Below are 19855 nucleotides of genomic sequence, written 5' to 3' on the forward strand. Positions count from 1 at the left end.
ATAGTCAACACACATCCGTAACTCTCCTGTCTTCTTCCGCACCAAGACAATTGGTGATGCATAAGGATTGCTGATTTCCCTAATCACTTTACTATCAGGGAGCTGCTGAATGTGATCTTTTACTGCCTGCCACTATGTTGGGGGGATTCGCCTATACCTTTGACGGACAGGGAACTCGTCAATGAGTGGTATCTCGTGTACAATCTCATTAGTGCACCCTAGATCTCCCTCGTGTTTAGCAAAGATGTGATTATACCTCTCCAGTAACTCTTGATGGTTTTTCTTCTATAGGTGAAAGTCCTGGCCAGTTTAGAGCTGCAATGGTGTCTGAGATGGTGACAGGGGGCCCCTCTGCAGCCTACGGTCACCTGGGCAACCTCTTCATTCCCTTTCTTAAAACACAACTGCTCTTCCTCTATTCCCTCAACTAGATGCAACATTCCCAACACCTGTTTTGAGTGAACGGTAGCCCTTGTGACTCCCACATTAACCACATAAGTACATAAGCCATGCCATTGTTCATGGTCACAAGAGAAGGGGACAACAACAGGCCAAGAGCAAGATAATAGCAATTCCAATAGCATTCCATTTTCAATTCAATTTTATTTATAGTATGAAATCATAACGACACTTTACAGATAGATTAGGTCTAGACCATACTCTATAATTTACAAAGACCGAATAATTCCAGTAATTCCCCCAAGAGCAAGTATTTAGTGCGAAGGTGGCGAGGAAAAACTCCCTTTTAGGGAGAAACCTCAGGTGGTGAGGAAAACTTCCTTTTAAGGAGAAACCTGTGGTGGGTGAAGTGTGTGGAACTTTTGGGCAGGTAACCTGTACAAACTTAACTGACCCAGCTAGAATAAACTTGACACGACCCTCCAGTACGCATGGACAGACCATTAACCTGTGACAGTGGCAGAGAGCTTGCTCCCAACCTGCCTCTGCCTGAGTGGCAGACAAAGAGGCAAATAAGGCATGCCCTTGCTTGGCAAACAGCTCTTTGTAGCATTCTATGATTACATTAATTCCCAATAGCTCTGGAACAATGTGTTACTGTGATGTACAGGGAGTGTCTTTCACAACCAAAACACCACAACCTGGAATCTTTTTACCCAGCACTTGGATGTCCAACTCTAGATATCCTACATAGGGGATGTCTAAACCATTTGCTGCCTTCAAATCCAACCACTCACACTATTTAAGTTTCGGGTCACCCCAGTGCTGGAACACTTCATTTTTACATTACTCAGTAATGGTAGTAACCATATAACCTGTATCTAGCAGACATTTCACCCTTGCCCCACCCATCTCCACCTCAACTATAGGGCATCTACATACGAGGGGTCATGAAGTGTTTGAAAAAGGGGGAATCTGCATAGGAGGATCATTACTACCATTTGCATTGTCCACTGAACCCATAGCTGAGGGTCCTGTGGAAGCTGGAGCAGGGTTTGATTCAGGGCGTGCTGGATGTTTGTTGCCTTGGCCCCTGGTGACACTGGAGAAGGATATGTCCCGGCTCCCGGCAACGAGGGCAGATGGGCAAGCCTTCTGTAGTGAACTGGTAATTTGGGTTACGAGAGCGAGAAACAGCCTGGTCGAGTACAGATTCCATTTTAGATAGACTTGTTATAATGTTTTATTACATGGGTTGGTTGAATTCTAAAGGGTCTTATACACTAGACGCAGCCCAGCTGGCGCGTGCAAATGTGACGTCATGGGATCGCCTTGACTATTTATACCCGCGCTGGTGCTCGCGACACTAGTTGCAGTCTTATCCTGAACAGAGGTGGCGCTAATAAGCAAAGGCTACAGACATTGCTTTTTCTACGGACTAGAAGAAGAAGAAAAAGATAAACAACGGCAGAACTGGCAGCAGCATTGCCGTCAATGCTTCAATTTGATTCAATGACCTACTTGGTGGGATCAAGCCTTTCATTCACCATAAAAGAACTCATCTTAACCCAGTACGTTTATAAGAGAGACTAGCAGTCACTGTGAGAGTCCTGGCATCCGTTCAGGCCTCCCGTTTCCACTTCTGCTCGTGCGCCATAAATCGGGCGCGCCGGCAGGATATTATGTCATTTTGATGTCACAATGGCACGCGCCACCTTGGATGCGTCTAGTGTAAAAGACCCTTAAGGCATTCTGCGGTCTGTTATTTCTTGATAACAGACCGTTGCTAAGGATAACACACCGTTGCCATGCATAGCAGAGCGCTGCCATGGACGCAGTTCTGTTCACTCTGGAGGACAGCTATATCAATCCGCTGAAATAAGTCTGGATAATTTATCAGCTGTGGCAAGAAGTGGGGAAACGTGGATCAACTTCTGTCCTCCAATTCAAGCAATGACAGCAGATCTGGTGAGCACCATTGCTACATCTTTATATACGGTCTATGATCGCTAAGCAGTAACTTCAGCTGTAAGGACAACAACGCTAATTAGTTAGCTTACATTGCAACATGTTTATCGTTACATGTGTGTCAACTGCAGTGGCTGTGCAAAAAGGAAACAAGATTAATGAGGACATCAACGTCAACCAGTCCCTCCAGGATTTGGCGATGTTGCGATCGCGCCAATTCAATTCCAATTTTGACCAATCACCGCAACTTTTCTGCAAATTTGACCAATAACCTGAAGTTTCTCGCGACTTCAACCAATCCCAGCAGTCCCGCGTGCCGTCAGTATGTGACTCTGAGAGCCAATGACCAAGCGGGAGTGAGAACGGCCACGGGTTGATCATTTCCTTGTTTCTGATGAAGACAAGATGTGTGTGACTGACTCGAACACATTTCTCACATTTACCAACAAAACGTACAGCGAAAGACCGTGTAAAACATTTCAGACCGTCCTGCCAACCTGTATACATTTTAACATCAATGTACGTTGTAATGTTTTTTCACTCTAAAGTCGCTGAAAGCTGCTGCTGTTTCAATCCTGTCTGCTGACTGCAGTGGGCGGGGCTGCTGCTCCGTTCCCCCCGCGACTGACGCACACACACAAACACACACGGTGGATAACCTAAATTGAGGACAGTTACGCTCGTTATTGTAAGTGCAATGATAATAATAAGTACTTTATCAAACCGTATGAATGTGTGTCCCAGGCCAGGCCAGGACATTAACTAACAATGTAAAGATCAACAAGCCACTGACACATATGTTCAGATTTGATTCATTCAATAAGTTATAATTTTTTGTCTTAAATCCACCAGCCATTTTCATATCATACCAACATTTGCAGCATCCTGAGCCTTTTTGGTAAGGTTACTAGGAAATCTCAGCCCAGAGTTATTTTATTCTCCCCAAAACAAGTTTCCGCAGGATTGGATCAGAATGGACTATTTTATAATTTTACAATCTTATCTAAATCAATAAACTATAAATATTTTGTGTCAAATTATTGATTTATTTGGTAAATAACCATGTAATAACCTTCAGGCTGATTCAAGACTACTGATCACCCTGTCGGGCTTGTATTCGCTATAACAACCGCCTCACTCTAAATTATCCCTTACTTCAATTTGCAACTGTTGTTTGTTAAACTGTTCTGTAAAACAGAAAGTTCTGATCCCTTTCCAACCCCTACCGTATGACAGGCCCCCTCAACATTCACATCAACCCCACAGTGGTGAAGTCCAGCTCGAGTTTGCCTAGAAGATCCGTCACCCTCTTCCACCCACCTATTGGCTTCCTGTCGCAGGGCTAAGAAAGAAATTGAAGGACGTTGTCTTAAAGCAGCCATATTATGCTAATTTTCAGGTTCATAATTGTATTTTAAGGTTGTACCAGAATAGGTTTACATGGTTTAATTTTCAAAAAACACCATATTTTTGTTGTACTGCAGTGCTCTCTCTCACTGCTGCAGATCCTCTTTTCACCTGGTCTCTGTTTTAGCTACAGAGTGAGACCTCTTTTCTTCTTCTTCTGTACTATCTTTGATTGCACTGCACATGTGCAGTAGCTCAGATGTAGATCATGTCAGCTAGCTAGCTCCATAGACAGTAAAAGAAAGGCTGTTTCTACAACTTCAGTCAGTTACAAGGCAGGATTAGCTGGGAGACTTCTAAATGAGGGCGCACATGTAAGTAGTTCTTTTGTAGATTATGGTGAACTTGTGTGTGTTGTAGCAGTGCTTTGCTATTGAGAACGAGGTAGCATGCTAGCGTTAGCATTAGTGCGGTTAGCCTGCTCGTTTCGGCTTGTGACGTCACAAGCCGTGCCGATTTTGAACAGCTCACCCAGAGACTGAAGGCAGGACACATTCAGAAACTGTATCTCACTCTAAACAGCATGGATGGATATTTTTCAAAGTTTGTATGTGTGTGGAAGCACCAGAGACACAACATAACACCCCAAATCCCAGAAAAAGTGATTTTTTCATAATATGGGCACTTTAAGAGACTCTTTAACTCCCTCCGCAAAGATACATCATGCACATGTTCAACAAACTGATCTCTAACCAGGATGTCCGTGTCTGTCAACCTATCAGGGAAAGCACGCTGAACATCCTCAATCAATGCCCACAGGGAATGGGAGAATTCCTTTAAAAGACTCCCCAGCTTTTTGTTTGCGATCAAAGAATTGTTTTTGCAGGCTAACAAAGGAAACAGAGGAACCATACAGCTCTTTCAAAATTATTAAGATGGTGTCTCGATCCTCTCGCTCTGCCAATGAGCAAAATCTTATCTCTACTTTTGCTTCCCCTTCCAAATGATCATACAGGAAGATGGCCTTTTCTCAGGTAGTCATCTGCCTATCTCTCAAACATTACTTTATATTTTTTATATCTAATCATAAATCGTAGATCTTAGATCAAATTTGGATTTGGAACCTGAGAAGTGAGGACACCTTCTCTCTCTTTGAATGTACACAAAACGTTCTGCTTGTGTTGCAAGCAAGTTCGGTGGAGCCAAATTGTCTCTGGGGGGTAGCCCATCAGCATTAGTACTAGTAGTAGCAGAAGCAGTACCTGTATACGAACTGAATTGTTCATTAGCCACCCGTAACTTCTGTACCTCCTCACGCAGAGCCAACATTTTCTCCACTTCCTCATCCACACTCATTTTAGCAGCTTAGTTAACAACTTTAAAATTAGACAAAGGGAAATAAAAATACAATACAGGGAGGACAAGCAATGAGAAAGTCGTCGTCACAGGCCTTTGGTTCCCATTACAGGTTCGTCTCAGCAGTAAGCCCTCTCCCGTAGTCCAGCTCCAGCTACTGTTTCGATTCCAACAAAAAATAAATAAAACCAAAATACGTACAAATATTCATGCCTAAATAAATAAATAATCCTGCCGACATCGCCAGAAATGTAAAGTAATGCTAGTGCCGGAGCACAGAAAACTAGGGCTGTCAAACGATTACATTTTGTTAATCGCAATTAATCGCATGTTTTATCACATGATTAAAATTCTATTATTTTGCATTATCAGAACTGTTTTAAGTACATATTAACAATGGAAAGCAATTATTACCAGTGTATCTTGATTGGGAATCAAATGAATGCAAAGAAAATGACTATGAACTTGATTTTAAGATTTGTTTATTATATATTTAATCTAGTCACACATTTGAATCTAGAGTCAATATTAGGGTTGGGTATTGTTTGGTTTGGATACCGGTGCTAAAGCGGTACTTTTAAAACGGTACCGGTGCCTTAACGGTGCCTGAACCGATACTTTTTAATAAAGTTACAAAAAAGAAGGGTACTAAACATTTGGCGACATTAAAGAATGGCTTGTTTATTGCTAAGGCCATATCGTCAAAATTAAAAGTTTAATAATAATGTAATCACTATAACAATAACTTATTTCACTAGTAAATAGCTGTTGAATGACAAAAACAACCACCAGATGGGAAAGTGGCATTTAACAACAACTTTGAATGCACCACGAGGCTGTAAATTACCAGTTTCATTGAACGCACCATCTGTGTTTTTCTGACAATAGCAGCTGCAGATTGTTACATCCCGGTGTCGGAATCCTCTACAGTGAAATACAGACAAACTTTACACCGTTTAGCGTTAGCTGTCAGCATTGTAACCGTGTTTAATCCAGCTTCTAGCTAGCGGTAGGCTAACGTTAGCTGCTGTCGAGTATAGTGTTAACTAGCGTCACATGCAGCGATGTTTCTGTTGCCTGTAACGTCTGTTTCAGAGCATCAGAGAGAAGTGCAGGCATATCAGTGGCACCAGAATGAGGCACCGAAATCGGCGTTGCTATTCCTGCAGCAGCAGGATGTGTTACGAGGAAGTACGGCAAAATAGTAGCCTGTTAGGCACGACGCAAAGCCGAGTGAAGTCAAAATAAATGAATAAATGGCGGCATGCGATTAATACGATAAAAAAAAATTAACGCATTATGCTTGGCCCTTAATCGCATCGCGATTAACGCGTTAATTCTGACAGCCCTACAGAAAACCTTCAGACCTGACAACGCCACCTCCTGTTAAGGGGCAGGAGGAACCCTTTAAACCCTTAATATGTTATTTAGTGTGTCGTGTGACCAACTTTGATTTTAACCGAAGAGGAACAACTAACAGGTTAGTAAAATAATAAATTAGAAGGCAGATACATTTGGTCTTACACACCAGGCTACTAGTAGGGGGGGCTACTGTGTGAGACAGAAACAGGAGACAGAAGGCACAGCACCGACAAGTACTACACACTTATTTCTACACGATTCGCTATGGCATATCATTCAAGAATCACTCCAATATATCATGCAAGATTCACTACAAAATAGCATGCAAGTCACTACAAAATATACAGTGTCGAGGCTACATACGCATCGCAACAGAGTGTCACCCGGTGCAGTCTCACCACAAGGAGGCAGTGTGGCGACACGGACCCAGCGTTGTACAGGTTCAGGCTGTGGATATACAGAGAGAGCAGAGCAACCTGTGTTAAAACTACCATCAACGATATCTCTCAGCGGACCACTTGTAAGTGCAAGCACAGTAATGCATCGACCAAAGCAAATAAACAAAAGAAACAAAATGGTAAAATAACCGTAGAAAACAGTGACTAGACTGGTCCCCTTTGCAAGAACACACAAACTCCTGTAGCACAGTTAGGGCCCTATTTTAACGATCTGAAATGCAAGTATCAACGCCAAATGCAAGTAGCTTTGTGGGCAGATCTTGGGCGCTGTTGCTATTATACCGGCGGGATAAATGACTCTTGCGCCCGACGCAAATCTAAAATGGGTTGGTCTTAGCTAAGTAGCTACATTACTCATAGGTGTGGTTTGGGCGTAACGTGCAATAAACCAATCAGAGCGTTATCTCACATTCCCTTTAAAAGCAAGCATGCTTGTTCCATGGTGGATTGCTATTATAATGGCGGATTTGCTAGGCGTACGCTCTTAATACATTCATGTCCGCACGCCAGGTGCGGTTCATAGCCAAGGAGACCGACGTTTTCTATTGATTTTTCTTTTTGACAAAAGGTAAATAAAGAAATGTCACAAAAACATACTTTCCGATGTTTTGGGCTCACTCTCACTGAATCATGAGGTTATGAATGCATGGTGATATTTTTGCAATGTAGTCTAACATTAGACCGAGATTACCTCACTATAGACGATGCAGCTCTTCTGTCTCTCCTCATTCATGGAAATGTTGTGTAAAACAAGGTCATATTTTTCCTTGTATTTATGTTTGGTTTGCAAAAATGGGAACTGCTTGGTCCGTGAGATGAGAGAAGCAGTGTATGTGTGGTGTGCACACTCTACATTACAGCCAAGCATGCGCCCTTAAAATAGCATCTGAATAACGCGCCACTGACTTTAGACTAGGTTTGTCCTGGTCTGTGGCGGAATTGTTTTCTGAATCTGCAAAATAGCACTAGGGAACGTTTGCGCCGGAACACGCCTCCTCTTTTTGCTGAACCGCCCCCGGGAGCGCAAGTTCATTCCCTAATTTACCGATGTGAGTCTGTGGAGGGAAAAGTCCGCGTCGGGTGCAAAATAGGAATGATACATGCGTCGGTGTACAAAGTCAATTGCGCTGGGTGCAAGATAGGGCCCTTGATGCAGGAGGAGGGAGTTTCCAATGCAGTATTTTCCGAAACTCCACTGCCACAGCAGCTCATTGGTAGTCACATCAGTGCTCCAGTTCCCTCCGTGAAGGATAGGAACTTGCATCTGGCTATAACCCTGGAGAATCCACACAACACGGTGTGCTCAGCGAGAGGTAAGGGACTAATGACTGAACCTGGCAAGCTTTTTATCACTTTCTGATTGGCAACAGGTCACATGACCTTGTGATGTGACTACGTGCACAAATTACCTGGATTCCCACATTTATAAAGAAATCTCCTGCTACCGTTCACCTGGCTGGATACACTACCACAGGCTTTTCCGGTGTTACACCGAAATCTGTGACCCGTCAGAATGTGTTACTGTAGCGCCGTCTACCTGCTGTAAATCATTTTGTGACTTCGCAGGAAACGTAATATAGTAAAATAACGAGTAATGTATGATTACTTTTGATACGTATATAAGTAATAACTATGATAATATTATTACTTTTTTAAGGAGTAATAAGTAAAACGTAACATTTTATAGTAACTTGCCCAACACTGGTAGTTACTAAAGAACAAGTCAGGAATGAATGAGAAATTACCTGATTATTAATGAATCGTTAATTCCTGAATAGCTGAGATTCATAGTACATAGTGATGAGTGACTACAGAACCCACCGGGAGATACTATATTAATAAATCATTAGGTAATAATTAGTTCATAAATTTCTGTGAATTGATCCTGACCACTTTCTTCATGAGTCATTCCTGATCAGGGGCGTGCACAGACATTTTGGAGGACAGGTGATCAAAAGAAAAAAGAGAATTTTCAAGACCTTTTTAATATCACATTGAATGCAATTAAATAACACAATCATATCTGTCAAAGAATGACAGAATACCAGTAGGGACAATAAGGCCTAGATAAGCAGAGATAGGGAGAGGGTGCGCTGTGACTGTGGCTACACACCCTCCCCTACCGGTCTAGGCGAACGCTGCAACTCCTGACTCCCTAACTATAAGCTTTATCAAAGAGGAGAGTTTTAAGTTTACTCTTAAATGTGGTGATGGTGTCTGCCCCCTGAGCTGGATGTTACAGCTGGCGAATTACTTGGCGGGTAACGTTAGTTGTATAAAATAGTTAATGCAGCAACACACTAACACTTCAGTGATAAAACACTATAGAGATTGGGCCAACAGAAGAAATGGCAGCAATATTGGCTTGTGTATTCAACTAATAAACAGCCCTTGAGTTGAGGTACTTACTGTACTGGTTCCACGGGAGAGGAGCCTGATAGCTAAAGGCTCTGGCTCCCATTCTACTTTTAGAGACTCTAGGAACCACAAGTAACTCTGCATTCTGGGAGCGCAGTGCTCTAGTAGGACAATAAGGTACTATGAGCTCTTCAAGATATGATGGTGCTTGACCATTTTGAGCTTTGTAGGTCAGGAGGAGGATTTTAAATTCAATCCTGGATTTTACAGGAAGCCAATGCAGAGAAGCTAATAAATATGATCTCTTTTCTTAGTTCTTGTCAGCACACGCGCTGCAGCATTCTGGATCAGCTGGAGAGACTTAAGGGACTTATTTGAGCAACCTGATAGTAAGGAATTACAATAGTCCAGTCTGGAAGTAACAAATGCATGGACTACTTTTTCAGCATCATTTTGACACAGGATGTGCCTAAATTTAGCAATGTTACACAAGTGAAAAAAGGCTGTTCTTGAGGTTTGTTTTAAGTGGGCATTAAAGGATATGTCCTGATCAAAAATAACTCCTAGGTTTCTGACAGTAGTGCTGGAGGCCATGGCAATGCCATCCAGAGTAGTTATATATTTAGATAATGAGGTTCAGAGGTGTTTAGGGCCCAGCACAATAACGTTGGTTAAAATCTTTTTATTGTTAAAATCTGAAAATTGTCTTTAATGCATGCTTGAAGTTTAACTAACTGACTGGTTTCGTCTGGCTTGATTGATAGGTATAATTGGGTGTCAGCCGCATAACAGTGAAAGTTAATTGAGTGTTTCCTAATAATATTGCCTAGAGGAAGCATATATAAGGTGAATAGAATCGCTCCAAGCACTGAGCCTTGTGGAACGCCATGGCTAACTTTAGCGTGCCTGGAGGATTCATCGCTAAAATTAACAAATTGAGATCGATCAGATAAATAGGACTTAAACCAGCATAGTGTGATTCCTTTAATTCCAACTAAATGTTCAAGTCTCTGTAACAGGATGGTATGGTCAATAGTGTTGAATACAGCACTAAGATCTAGTAAGGCAAGTACGGAGACAAGTCCTTTGTCTGAAGCAGTTAGAAGGTCGTCAGTAATTTTCACCAGTGAAAATGACTTTGCTGTGCTATGATGCATTCTAAATCCTGACTGAAAATCCTCAAATAAACTCTATATGTAGAAAGTCACATAACTGCTTAGTGTCTACCTTCTCAAGGATCTTGGAGAGAAAGGGGAGATTAGATATAGGTCTATGGTTGGCTAAGACCTCAGGATCAGTTTTTTCAGAAGAGGTTTTATCACAGCTACTTTAAATGACTGTGGTACATAACCTGTTAATAAAGACATATTGATCATATCTAGTAATGAAATGTTAACCAAGAGTAACGCTTCTTTAAGTAGTCTTGTTGGGACGGGGTCTAAGAGACAGGTAGATGGCTTAGCTGAAGAGACCTTTAGCGTTAATTGGTGAAGGTCTATAGGATAAAAGCAGTCTAAGTATATGTCAGGTCTTGCCATTCTTTCTAGCACTCCTGCGTTTAAAGGTGAACTGTTAGAAGTTGAGGGCAAAAGGTGATGAATTTTATCTCTAATTGTTATAATTTTATCATGAAGCTCATGAAGTCGTCACTACTAAGAGCTAGAGGAATAGATGGCTCAGTAGAGCTGTGGCTATCTGTCAGCCTGGCTACAGTGCTGAAAAGAAACCTTGGGTTGTTCTTATTTTCTTCTATTAGTGATGAGTAAGAGTCTGATCTGGCATTTCTGAGGGCCTTCCTATAATTTTTCAGACTGTCTTGCCAATCTAAACGAGATTCTTCCAGTTTGGTGGAACGCCATTTACTTTCAAGTTTTCATGAGATTTGTTTTAATTTGCGAGTTTGGGAGTTATACCAGGGTGCTAGTTTCCTTTGCTTCGTCATCTTCTTTTTGATAGGAGCAACTGAGTCTAAAGTTGTCCGTAGACAGGCCGTAGCACTGTCTACAAAATTATCAATTTGGGAGGGATTAAAGTTAACATAAAGGTTCTGTTGTTATATTAAAGCACAACACTGAGTTAAATGCTGTTGGAATATCTACCTTAAATTTAGCTATAGCACTATCCGATAGGCATCTAGTGTAGAAGCTTTTATTTAATTTCATATAGTCGGATAGTAAGAATTCGAAAGTTATTAAAAAATGGTCTGATAATAAAGAATTCTGTGGAAATACTATTAAATCTTCAATTTGTATGCCATATGCCAGCACAAGGTCGAGGGTGTGGCCTTATGCACACTGACTGAAACCAATTGAGTCTAGTAGTGAATTGAAAGCAGTACTAAGGCTATTGCTGTCAACGTCCACATGGATATTAAAATCACCTACAATAAGTATTTTATCTGATTTTATGATAAAAACTCTGAGAATTCAGAGAATTCAGAATACGGGCCTGGAGCTCGGTAAACAACAACAAATATAATTGGCTGTAATGTTTTCCATGTTGGATGTTGAAAAGGCTTTCAAACGAGTTATAATTTAGTTTAGGTTTAGGATTAATTAACAGGCTTGAGTCAAATATGGCTGCAACTCCCCCTCCTCGGCCTGAGTCTCTAGGAATTTGAGTATTATTATGACTGGGAGGAGTGGCTTCATTTAGACTAACATATTCTTCATGGCCCAGCCATGTTTCGGTAAGACAGAATAGATCAATTTGATTATCTGATATCAAATCGTTTACCAATATTGCTTTAGAAGACAGAGATCTAATATTTAATAGTCCACATTTGATTCTCCTATTCTGTTCTATCGTTGCAGTGGTTGTTTTAATTCCAATTAGGTTGTTAAGTATAGCACCTCGTTGGTTTACGTTTGATTTAACCGATCTAAGTCGGAGGACAGACACTGTGGTTATGGGGTTATGAATGGGTGGCTGCTCCAAATGAAGCACAGGAGAGTGTAGCGCTGTACCTCTGATTACTGATATTATTGATTATAACTGGAATTATATAGCTGGTCTGTGGGTTAGCAGAGTTATTTGTAAAGGAGTGAGAGCTTAGGGGAGAGTGTGACTGGGTAGTGTGCTTGTGCGTGTGTTTACGGGGTGCAAACAGTCAAAGGTTTGAGTCTGCAGGGCGTGCCGCAGATTCCCACATAGCATCTGGCTGCCGCGTGTATTGGGATGAATCCCATCCCTGCTGAACAGGGAGCCACGTTCCCAAAACAGATTAAAATTGTCAATAAAACCTATCTTGTGGATGTTGCATGTAAGCTGGAGCCAAGTGTTGAGGATGAGTAGTCTGCTAAAAAGGCATACCAGAATGCCACTAAATGAGTGTTTCCTGATCAGTGCATTAAAAATGACAGAAACAAAAGCAGCTTTAGCAAACAAACATCTATAGTCAACAACACAGGTTCTACAATAATAATTAAAATGATGAATATAATTAGTTTTTGCCCTAGATTTGGTGTATTTTTTCCACTAGAATAAATTGCTCTATATGAATGTACTATTGTACTATAGAATACATGTAATACTTGCAATATTGCACTAGAATACATTTAATTATTGCTAAAAGCAGATAGCAGTATTCTGTAAGACTTTCCACTTTCTGTACCCCAAAATATAAATTATATTTATATAGGTATTTCCTTGTGTCTAGTAAATGTGGTGTGATAATTGTAGCCTTGAGATTGATTTGTATTGTATGTAGTGGTTGTGATTAAGATTAAGATTTAAATAATTACAATATTTAGATCATAGCAATTGAAAAAAGCTAATTTACTTTAAATGCTATTCTAATCTTTTTCCTGTTTTACAGCTTTGCAATACTCATATTTAATGTTTATTTTAAAGAATAAAGATTTGTGTTTAGGGAGTTACAAATTATAACTTAAGGCTAAATTCAGCTAACTAGAGTTTTATCTAATTGATCTGTCTACCTCTTAAAAATTGTTTTCTAGCTTGAGAATGTCACAAATCCACTATGTCGAGAGTGACAAGCGGGGTTTTTTTGGAAGTCTCTCTCTGTTTTCCTCTCCCTCTCCTCTGCTTGCTCTTTTTCTCCTCTCTCTCAGTGCAGTGGGTGTGATAGGCCACGCCCAGGATGACACACAGCTGCAGGCGATCTCTAATGAACCACCTGTGGCTCATTAGTGCAGAGACTTAAACTGTGGCTGCTCTCTGTTTTGAGCCGGATAGTTAGTCTTGTCATGTAGGTGAACGGCCAGCCAGTATCTTTCTCTGAGTTTTTTTGTATCCTGTTGTTTTTTGCCTGCCGACTTTAATATTGTCTTTTCTCACATCCTGAAGGAATACCACTCTGTCTGCTGTCGCTGTACCTGCCTATTGATGCCACTCTCTGCCTGCAATCACCAGCCCTGCATTACTCGCCTTCCCTGCCTGTGTTCACTACCTGCTCTGTCATCTGGGAGGATTCCCCCACCAGTCCATTCTGCTACAATTCTCAGATTCAGAAATAAACTGTTTAAACAAAGAGCTGTGTTTTTGTCTGCGTCTGGGTTCTGGCTACAAATCCTGACAGAAGTTGTATGCCCTTGGCTTGAAGCCCCTGCTGCTGATCACAAATCCTCTGAAGATGCCAGGGACAACATACAAAACAAAGATTATATACCAGTCCAAGCCCACCTTAGCACATCCGCTAAGACTTGTCTAGAAAACGTGGATGCCATCTACAAATTGATAGTTGGAGGTGGGATTGCATTAATTTCATATCCATGATATATGCATACATATTGGCTATCTGTTGTACAATCTTTGGTGTTGATTTGTCCTTTACATTTCCAACAGCAAATACCCACTCGCCCGACTGCTTGTTGACCCGCACCAGCTACGAAGCGCTGGCTAGCTACGGAAGCATACGATTTTGATTCCATGGTGCGGAGCCGTGCCTCAAACTCACTAAGCCTCGCCTCCAGAGCAGCGAATAAACTACATTTATTACATGTATCTTTATCACTAAAGGAGGCAGAGGAATAGCTAAACATTTGACACACCCAGCAAGAAACAGCAGGAGAGGGAGAGGAATTAGCCATTGCTAATTGCTTAGCTAAAGTACCTAACAGCGTTTTAACAATTGTGAGATCAGCGAGGCAGTCGCTGTAAGAGAAGAGAACTATAAGTGATTGAGTATAACTAGTGTAGTTTAAATGCAATCCAGGCAATTAGCCGCTTAATTAAACAATAAAGCAGAGTTGAATACGTTTTTGCTGGAACAGCAAACTAGCGTCCATGACACGGAAGCACTGGAAGTGAGAAAATACGCTTAACGTCAGCACGTGGGTCCTCTACTCCTCAGTATTATCCCGATAACGTTTGTTATAACTTTCAGGTAGAAAACACCCCTCCGTCCCGTACACATGTACAATTTAACGGTGCTGAGTAAACAGGGACGAGGAACTGGATATACTTCTATCTCCATCTGAAATGCATGTGTGGCACGATGGGACTTTTGGTGTGGAGCGCCTTTTTGGCCAGCTCAACGCCCAGACTCCACCAAAATACAGAAAGCACACAGGTTCGACTTATGCATGAAGCCAGAGACGTAGTTCCATTAAAGACAATTATTTTATTTATACAATTACTAAAAAACCTCAAGTATAAAATACTACTAAAATACCATACACACACACAAGGGTAGGGAAATGGGGGAGGCTCAGTGCTGAGGCCTTACCAGTGGAGGAAAGGGGTCAAGGGGTGTGGGATCTCAGGGAAGGATCACCCCTATCACACGAGAACACTTGCACACACACGGTGGTGAAAACTCAAAATAAACCAAAGGGGGAAAACACAGCACACGGGAGGGAGACACCACCACTGGGGACACCGACACCACCACCTTTGGCACTCAGCAATTGTGGAAGAAAGAACACTCAATTATTGGGGGGGAAATAAATCAATAAACCAAAAATAAATGGAAAACAACTTCAATCTAAGGAAAATCTAGGCAGCCAAAAGTGACTAATAGCTGCCTAGAGCCAAACAAAAATAACCAAAGATTAACAACAAATAAACCATAAAGTTTCAACAGAAATGAAAGTCTTTTCATCAGAATTCAAACAAAAAGAAATAGAAATTAACCAAAAAAATCACTTGGGGAACACATTTCTAACTTAACAAAAAAGCTAAATCAGAAACTTTATGTGTATAACAAGATTAGATCATATCTTTCCTTTTCTGTTTCTGAAACCTACCTACATGCAATTGTGTTTTCAACAATGTCCTACTGTCTTCCAATCTGGTCTCTTACCACAAAATGAAATTACTGAACCAATAGCACGACTATACAATCGTGCTCTCAAGATCCACAGTAATCTCCCAAAGTGGTCTCACCATTGCACTCACACGCTCAAACGCTCTGACATTTTATTTGCAGATTCAAAATAGCACTTCGCCAACACTTGATGCACTTTTTTCATACATATACCAAAATTTGGAATGACATTCCTCATCACACCAGAACACTACCATCCATCACATATTTCAAAAAGGCATACAAACTGTTACACTTGCACACATTGATTGTTCATGTATGCAAGTCTTGTTTGCACTGTTTGTATTGTTGTTTTATGTGTTTGCATCTTTCTAGCCCATGCTAATGTCCTGTACAAATGTGCCGTAATTATGTTCAGTGCTTTATGTTTCTGCAGAACAGGAATCTGCTGCAAACCAGTTTTTAAACTGAGTCAGGCCCGTTTATATTGTAACTTGTTACTTTTAAATTTTTCTTGTATAATAAACGAAAAATGAAATCACTTAATCCAATTTAACAAAGAAACCCATAAACATAGATCCCAATCTCCACACACATACTACTAATAAACACGGGCAGGCCAAAGAAAGGCAAAGCTGTCGCTCGTGTCACCGAAACAATCACTCAATCTAATACAGCCCTGTAGGGCACCCAGTTGGGCAACAGATCCCGGAAACACCGGCCAATTGCTGGTGTGGTGCTGAAAGGGCGCATGGAGGCGTTCAAAGCCTGGAGTGAGCTCATACAAATAACCCAACAAGAAAACAAAAGTCAGTCGAGACAAAACAGCAGCGTGGCGGGGGAAGAGGGGCTAGCTCAGACACCAGCGCCGGCGAAGCAGTTTACAAACCCTGGCGTACACAAAACAAACCGAATTCAGTAACAATTTATGATTAAACAAAACAATATATGAGATGCCAACTGGCAAACATACCCGTCAGCAGTGCTTAATTTGTAAAGTGGGAGGTCCTGGAGCGCAGAGGGGGGGTGGATCCGGCGACTCAAAACGGGGGTTGGAGGTAATGGAAAAAATAAAAGATTACACTGCCTACATCTACATTATATTTATATAGGTATTTCATCATCTTCATCTCCTTCCCTGTGTGGGTCATCATCATCCCCGCTAACGACAGGTGCATTAGCAGCATTAGCGGTAGGCGTACTACTGCTGTATCCACCGTGGTCTCCACGTTCTTGATCGGCGGAAATGATTTTTGCTTGTTTGGGATCCGACTGGCCAGCGAATTTGAAAAAGTTAAGCAAACTTTGTTGCTTTTTGACGTTTTTCCCCTGAGTGAAATGAGGCTAACAGCAATCTCAAACAGCACAAGCGCATGTGTCACTTGAAGTGCCTCCCCTCCCTCCGTCCCTCTCCCCCCTCTTACCCTGAAGAGTCACCTCAAAACGCATCGAAAATGCAAACAAGATTTTTGTGGAACTTCAATGGGGAATAAAGACAACACAGATATCAACATTGAGCATTACACAAACAGTAATTTATTTTTTTCAATTAGGTGATTAATTTTTCATAGTGACACAGGTGTTATGGTTGCGTATTTTGTTCTATTTCCTGTTTTATTTTGGTAGTTTCTCTGTTCTTCCATGTGTTGTCTTGTTTTACTTCCTGTCTTTTGGTTTTCCCGCCTCTGTGATTGTCTGCCCCACCCTGATGTGTTTCATCTGTTCCTGAGCCTAGTGTCAACTGTCTCTTGTTTCCTCGTTACCTTTTGTATTTAGTCTCTGTGTTTTCTTTGTCTGTTGTCAGGTCATTATTTCTGTTTTGGATTGTGTTCTGTTTTGGAACGTCACTGTGTGAGTCTACCCGTTTTGTCTCAGTGTTCCTGTGACTCCTGTTTTTGACTGCTACCACGTTTTGGATTTCCTTGCGTGCTGTCTTGAGGACTCCTTGGTTGTTATATCTTTTGTTTGATATTAAATCCTCAAGCTTACTACTTTTGCCTGCTGTCTCTGCATTTGGGTCCAACATTCTCTGATTCCGTGACAACAAAAGGTTCCGGATCCAATGTCGGAGGTGCCGGAACATGTTCTGGCTCAAATGGGCCTTTTTCACAGCAGACATTTTGACTTGTCATAGTAGGAAAAGCACAGCTGAAATTGATCACCTTAATGATGGCTCAATTCCATCAAGTGTCCCAGTAAGCTATTTCAGTGAGTCAGCATGCACAATACCAGGGCCTCTCCTAAGTGGAATGCAGCCATCATTAATGATTTTGAATACACCTGTGCTTTTCCTTGTCAACATGTCTGCCGTGAAAAAGGTCTATTAAGCCCTGCCTGTCAGGGAGCTTCGCACCAATACACCACCCTCACTGAAGTGCCAATAGTATAGCTACACGGGGCCTACACTAGAACAGCCAGTTAATTAAACACACAAAAGAGTTGCCCAACTTACCGGCAGCAAAACTCAACGTGGTCCCGTTACAGGAGTCGGATTTGTGACAGGGAGACACTGCAAAAGACAATGCACGCTGTAATGCCCATCCTAACACAAAAGAGGCCTATAGGTAACAAACAATTAGCAACACTGCATTACCTGTCGAATTCCCTTAACCGCACAGCGGAAGCGAGGGGATCCAGAGCAGAAATGTGGCTCCAGCAACAAAGAGTAGAGAGTGTCAAGAGGACAAATCCCCTGCCTATATAACATTTACTTCCTGATTGGTCAAAGAGTGAGTGTGATTGAAAGCATAGCGACCAATCAACCTGCTACACATGTTTGATGCTTTGCTTTCATATGTCCACACTTTGACTAACGTTAGCTTGGAGACCTAATTTACCTGTTGGGCCTTAGACTAAAGAAAATGACATAACCCAAACTAGCAGTCTGTCCGACCAGCGGTGACATGTTGCTGTTCGTAACACTAGATTTGGTTTATCAAAGATGCTAGCAAAGCAACACAGTACAGAAAATAAGCACAGACGACAGATAGGTCGGACCTATGTGTTTAACTTTATATCTTTAAATTTTACAGTTACGGCTTAAAATGACAACAGAAATAAATATTTTTGCTGATTTCACATATCTCTGCAAATCAATTCAAATCAATTGCCATTTGTCTACCTGGGAGTGATTTGGTCTATGTCACAGTGATTTGGTCTATTAAGAGTACCAACTAGTAATTCATTTTAGTTACTGTTAATCTAACATAAGATAAGATAAACTGAGATGGATAAACTCCATCTAAAAAGTTAGGTAAAATATGAAAGTGATGAGCTTCATGTTCTTCAGAGTGAGGGGAAACTAACAGTCCCTCTTATTTCCCCTGTACCAACCCCCCACCCCCCTCCCCACACACACACACACACACACACACACACACACACACACACACACACACACACCTCCGGCCAAAAGAGGGATGTAAACATTGTTCTGTCATTCAATCCTGTACATTCTTCAGTCCAAAGCAGGGACGCGGGCTATGTCTGCACTGTGACACACTATCTGCCAGACTGCCTTTTATCTCAGCAGCCCACCACATCACTACACACTGTGCAGAAAGATAGACAGTGTACATGGAAGAAAGTTGACACGAGTTTTAGGCTGGCTTTAAAATTGACCATGATGTTAACTATCATTTTACATTAGAAGTAAAACGCTCTGAAATCAGTTCCTTAACTAAAAAGCTGGGTAAAGAGAATGTGTTGTTTGTGTCTGGTTTGCAGTGGTGGAAGTAAAAGTAGCAATATCACAGTGTTCTCACTCTGTTACAAGTAAAAGTACAAAAGTTTTGGCATCATGCAGACTGGCCTATTTTGGAATAATATATCATTGGATTATAATTATTGATGCGGTCATCACTGTTGCAGCTAAAGGTGGGGCTAATTTCAATTGCTTCATACAGTGCTGGTTAGCTTGTGAATTTACCCCCTGAGGATCGATAAAGTCCTATCTTAACCTCTAATACATCTGGATTTTTTTGGTGAACATATTTTGTTTAATTAATCTGATTCTACAAAGTAACTGAAGATAAATGTATTGAAGTAAAAGTATAAAGTAGTCTGCTACTTTGGAAATGGAAATACACTCAGAAATACTCAAGTAAAGCACCTCAAAATTGTACTTAAGTACAGAACTTGAATAAATGTACTGAGTTACTTTTCACCAATGCTGGTTTGAAAAATATTGCATTTTCTGTAATATTTCTACTCATTACTGCCTAAATATCATTCATAGAAGTGATTATTCTCTATTGTCAATGTATTAGTTCATGTCTTAATTTGTCTATTTTCGAACAATGGAACACAATGCAATGTCCCTAAAAGGATAAAATGAGTATCTGGAGACATAACAAGATAGAGATGAGACAAAAAGAGT

At 41.2% G+C, this 19855-nt stretch overlaps 1 long non-coding RNA gene across 1 annotated transcript; it reads left to right on the top strand.

Annotated features, from left to right (window-relative positions):
• The first annotated feature begins 13221 nt into the window (after positions 1–13221).
• Positions 13222–13737, top strand: LOC118494737. Its single transcript, XR_004896909.1, has 2 exons — positions 13222–13458; positions 13557–13737. It is a non-coding gene; the product is annotated as an uncharacterized LOC118494737 (long non-coding RNA).
• Positions 13738–19855: the final 6118 nt, after the last annotated feature.

This window comes from Sander lucioperca, chromosome 3, assembly GCF_008315115.2.
Source record: "Sander lucioperca isolate FBNREF2018 chromosome 3, SLUC_FBN_1.2, whole genome shotgun sequence".
NCBI lineage: Eukaryota > Metazoa > Chordata > Actinopteri > Perciformes > Percidae > Sander > Sander lucioperca.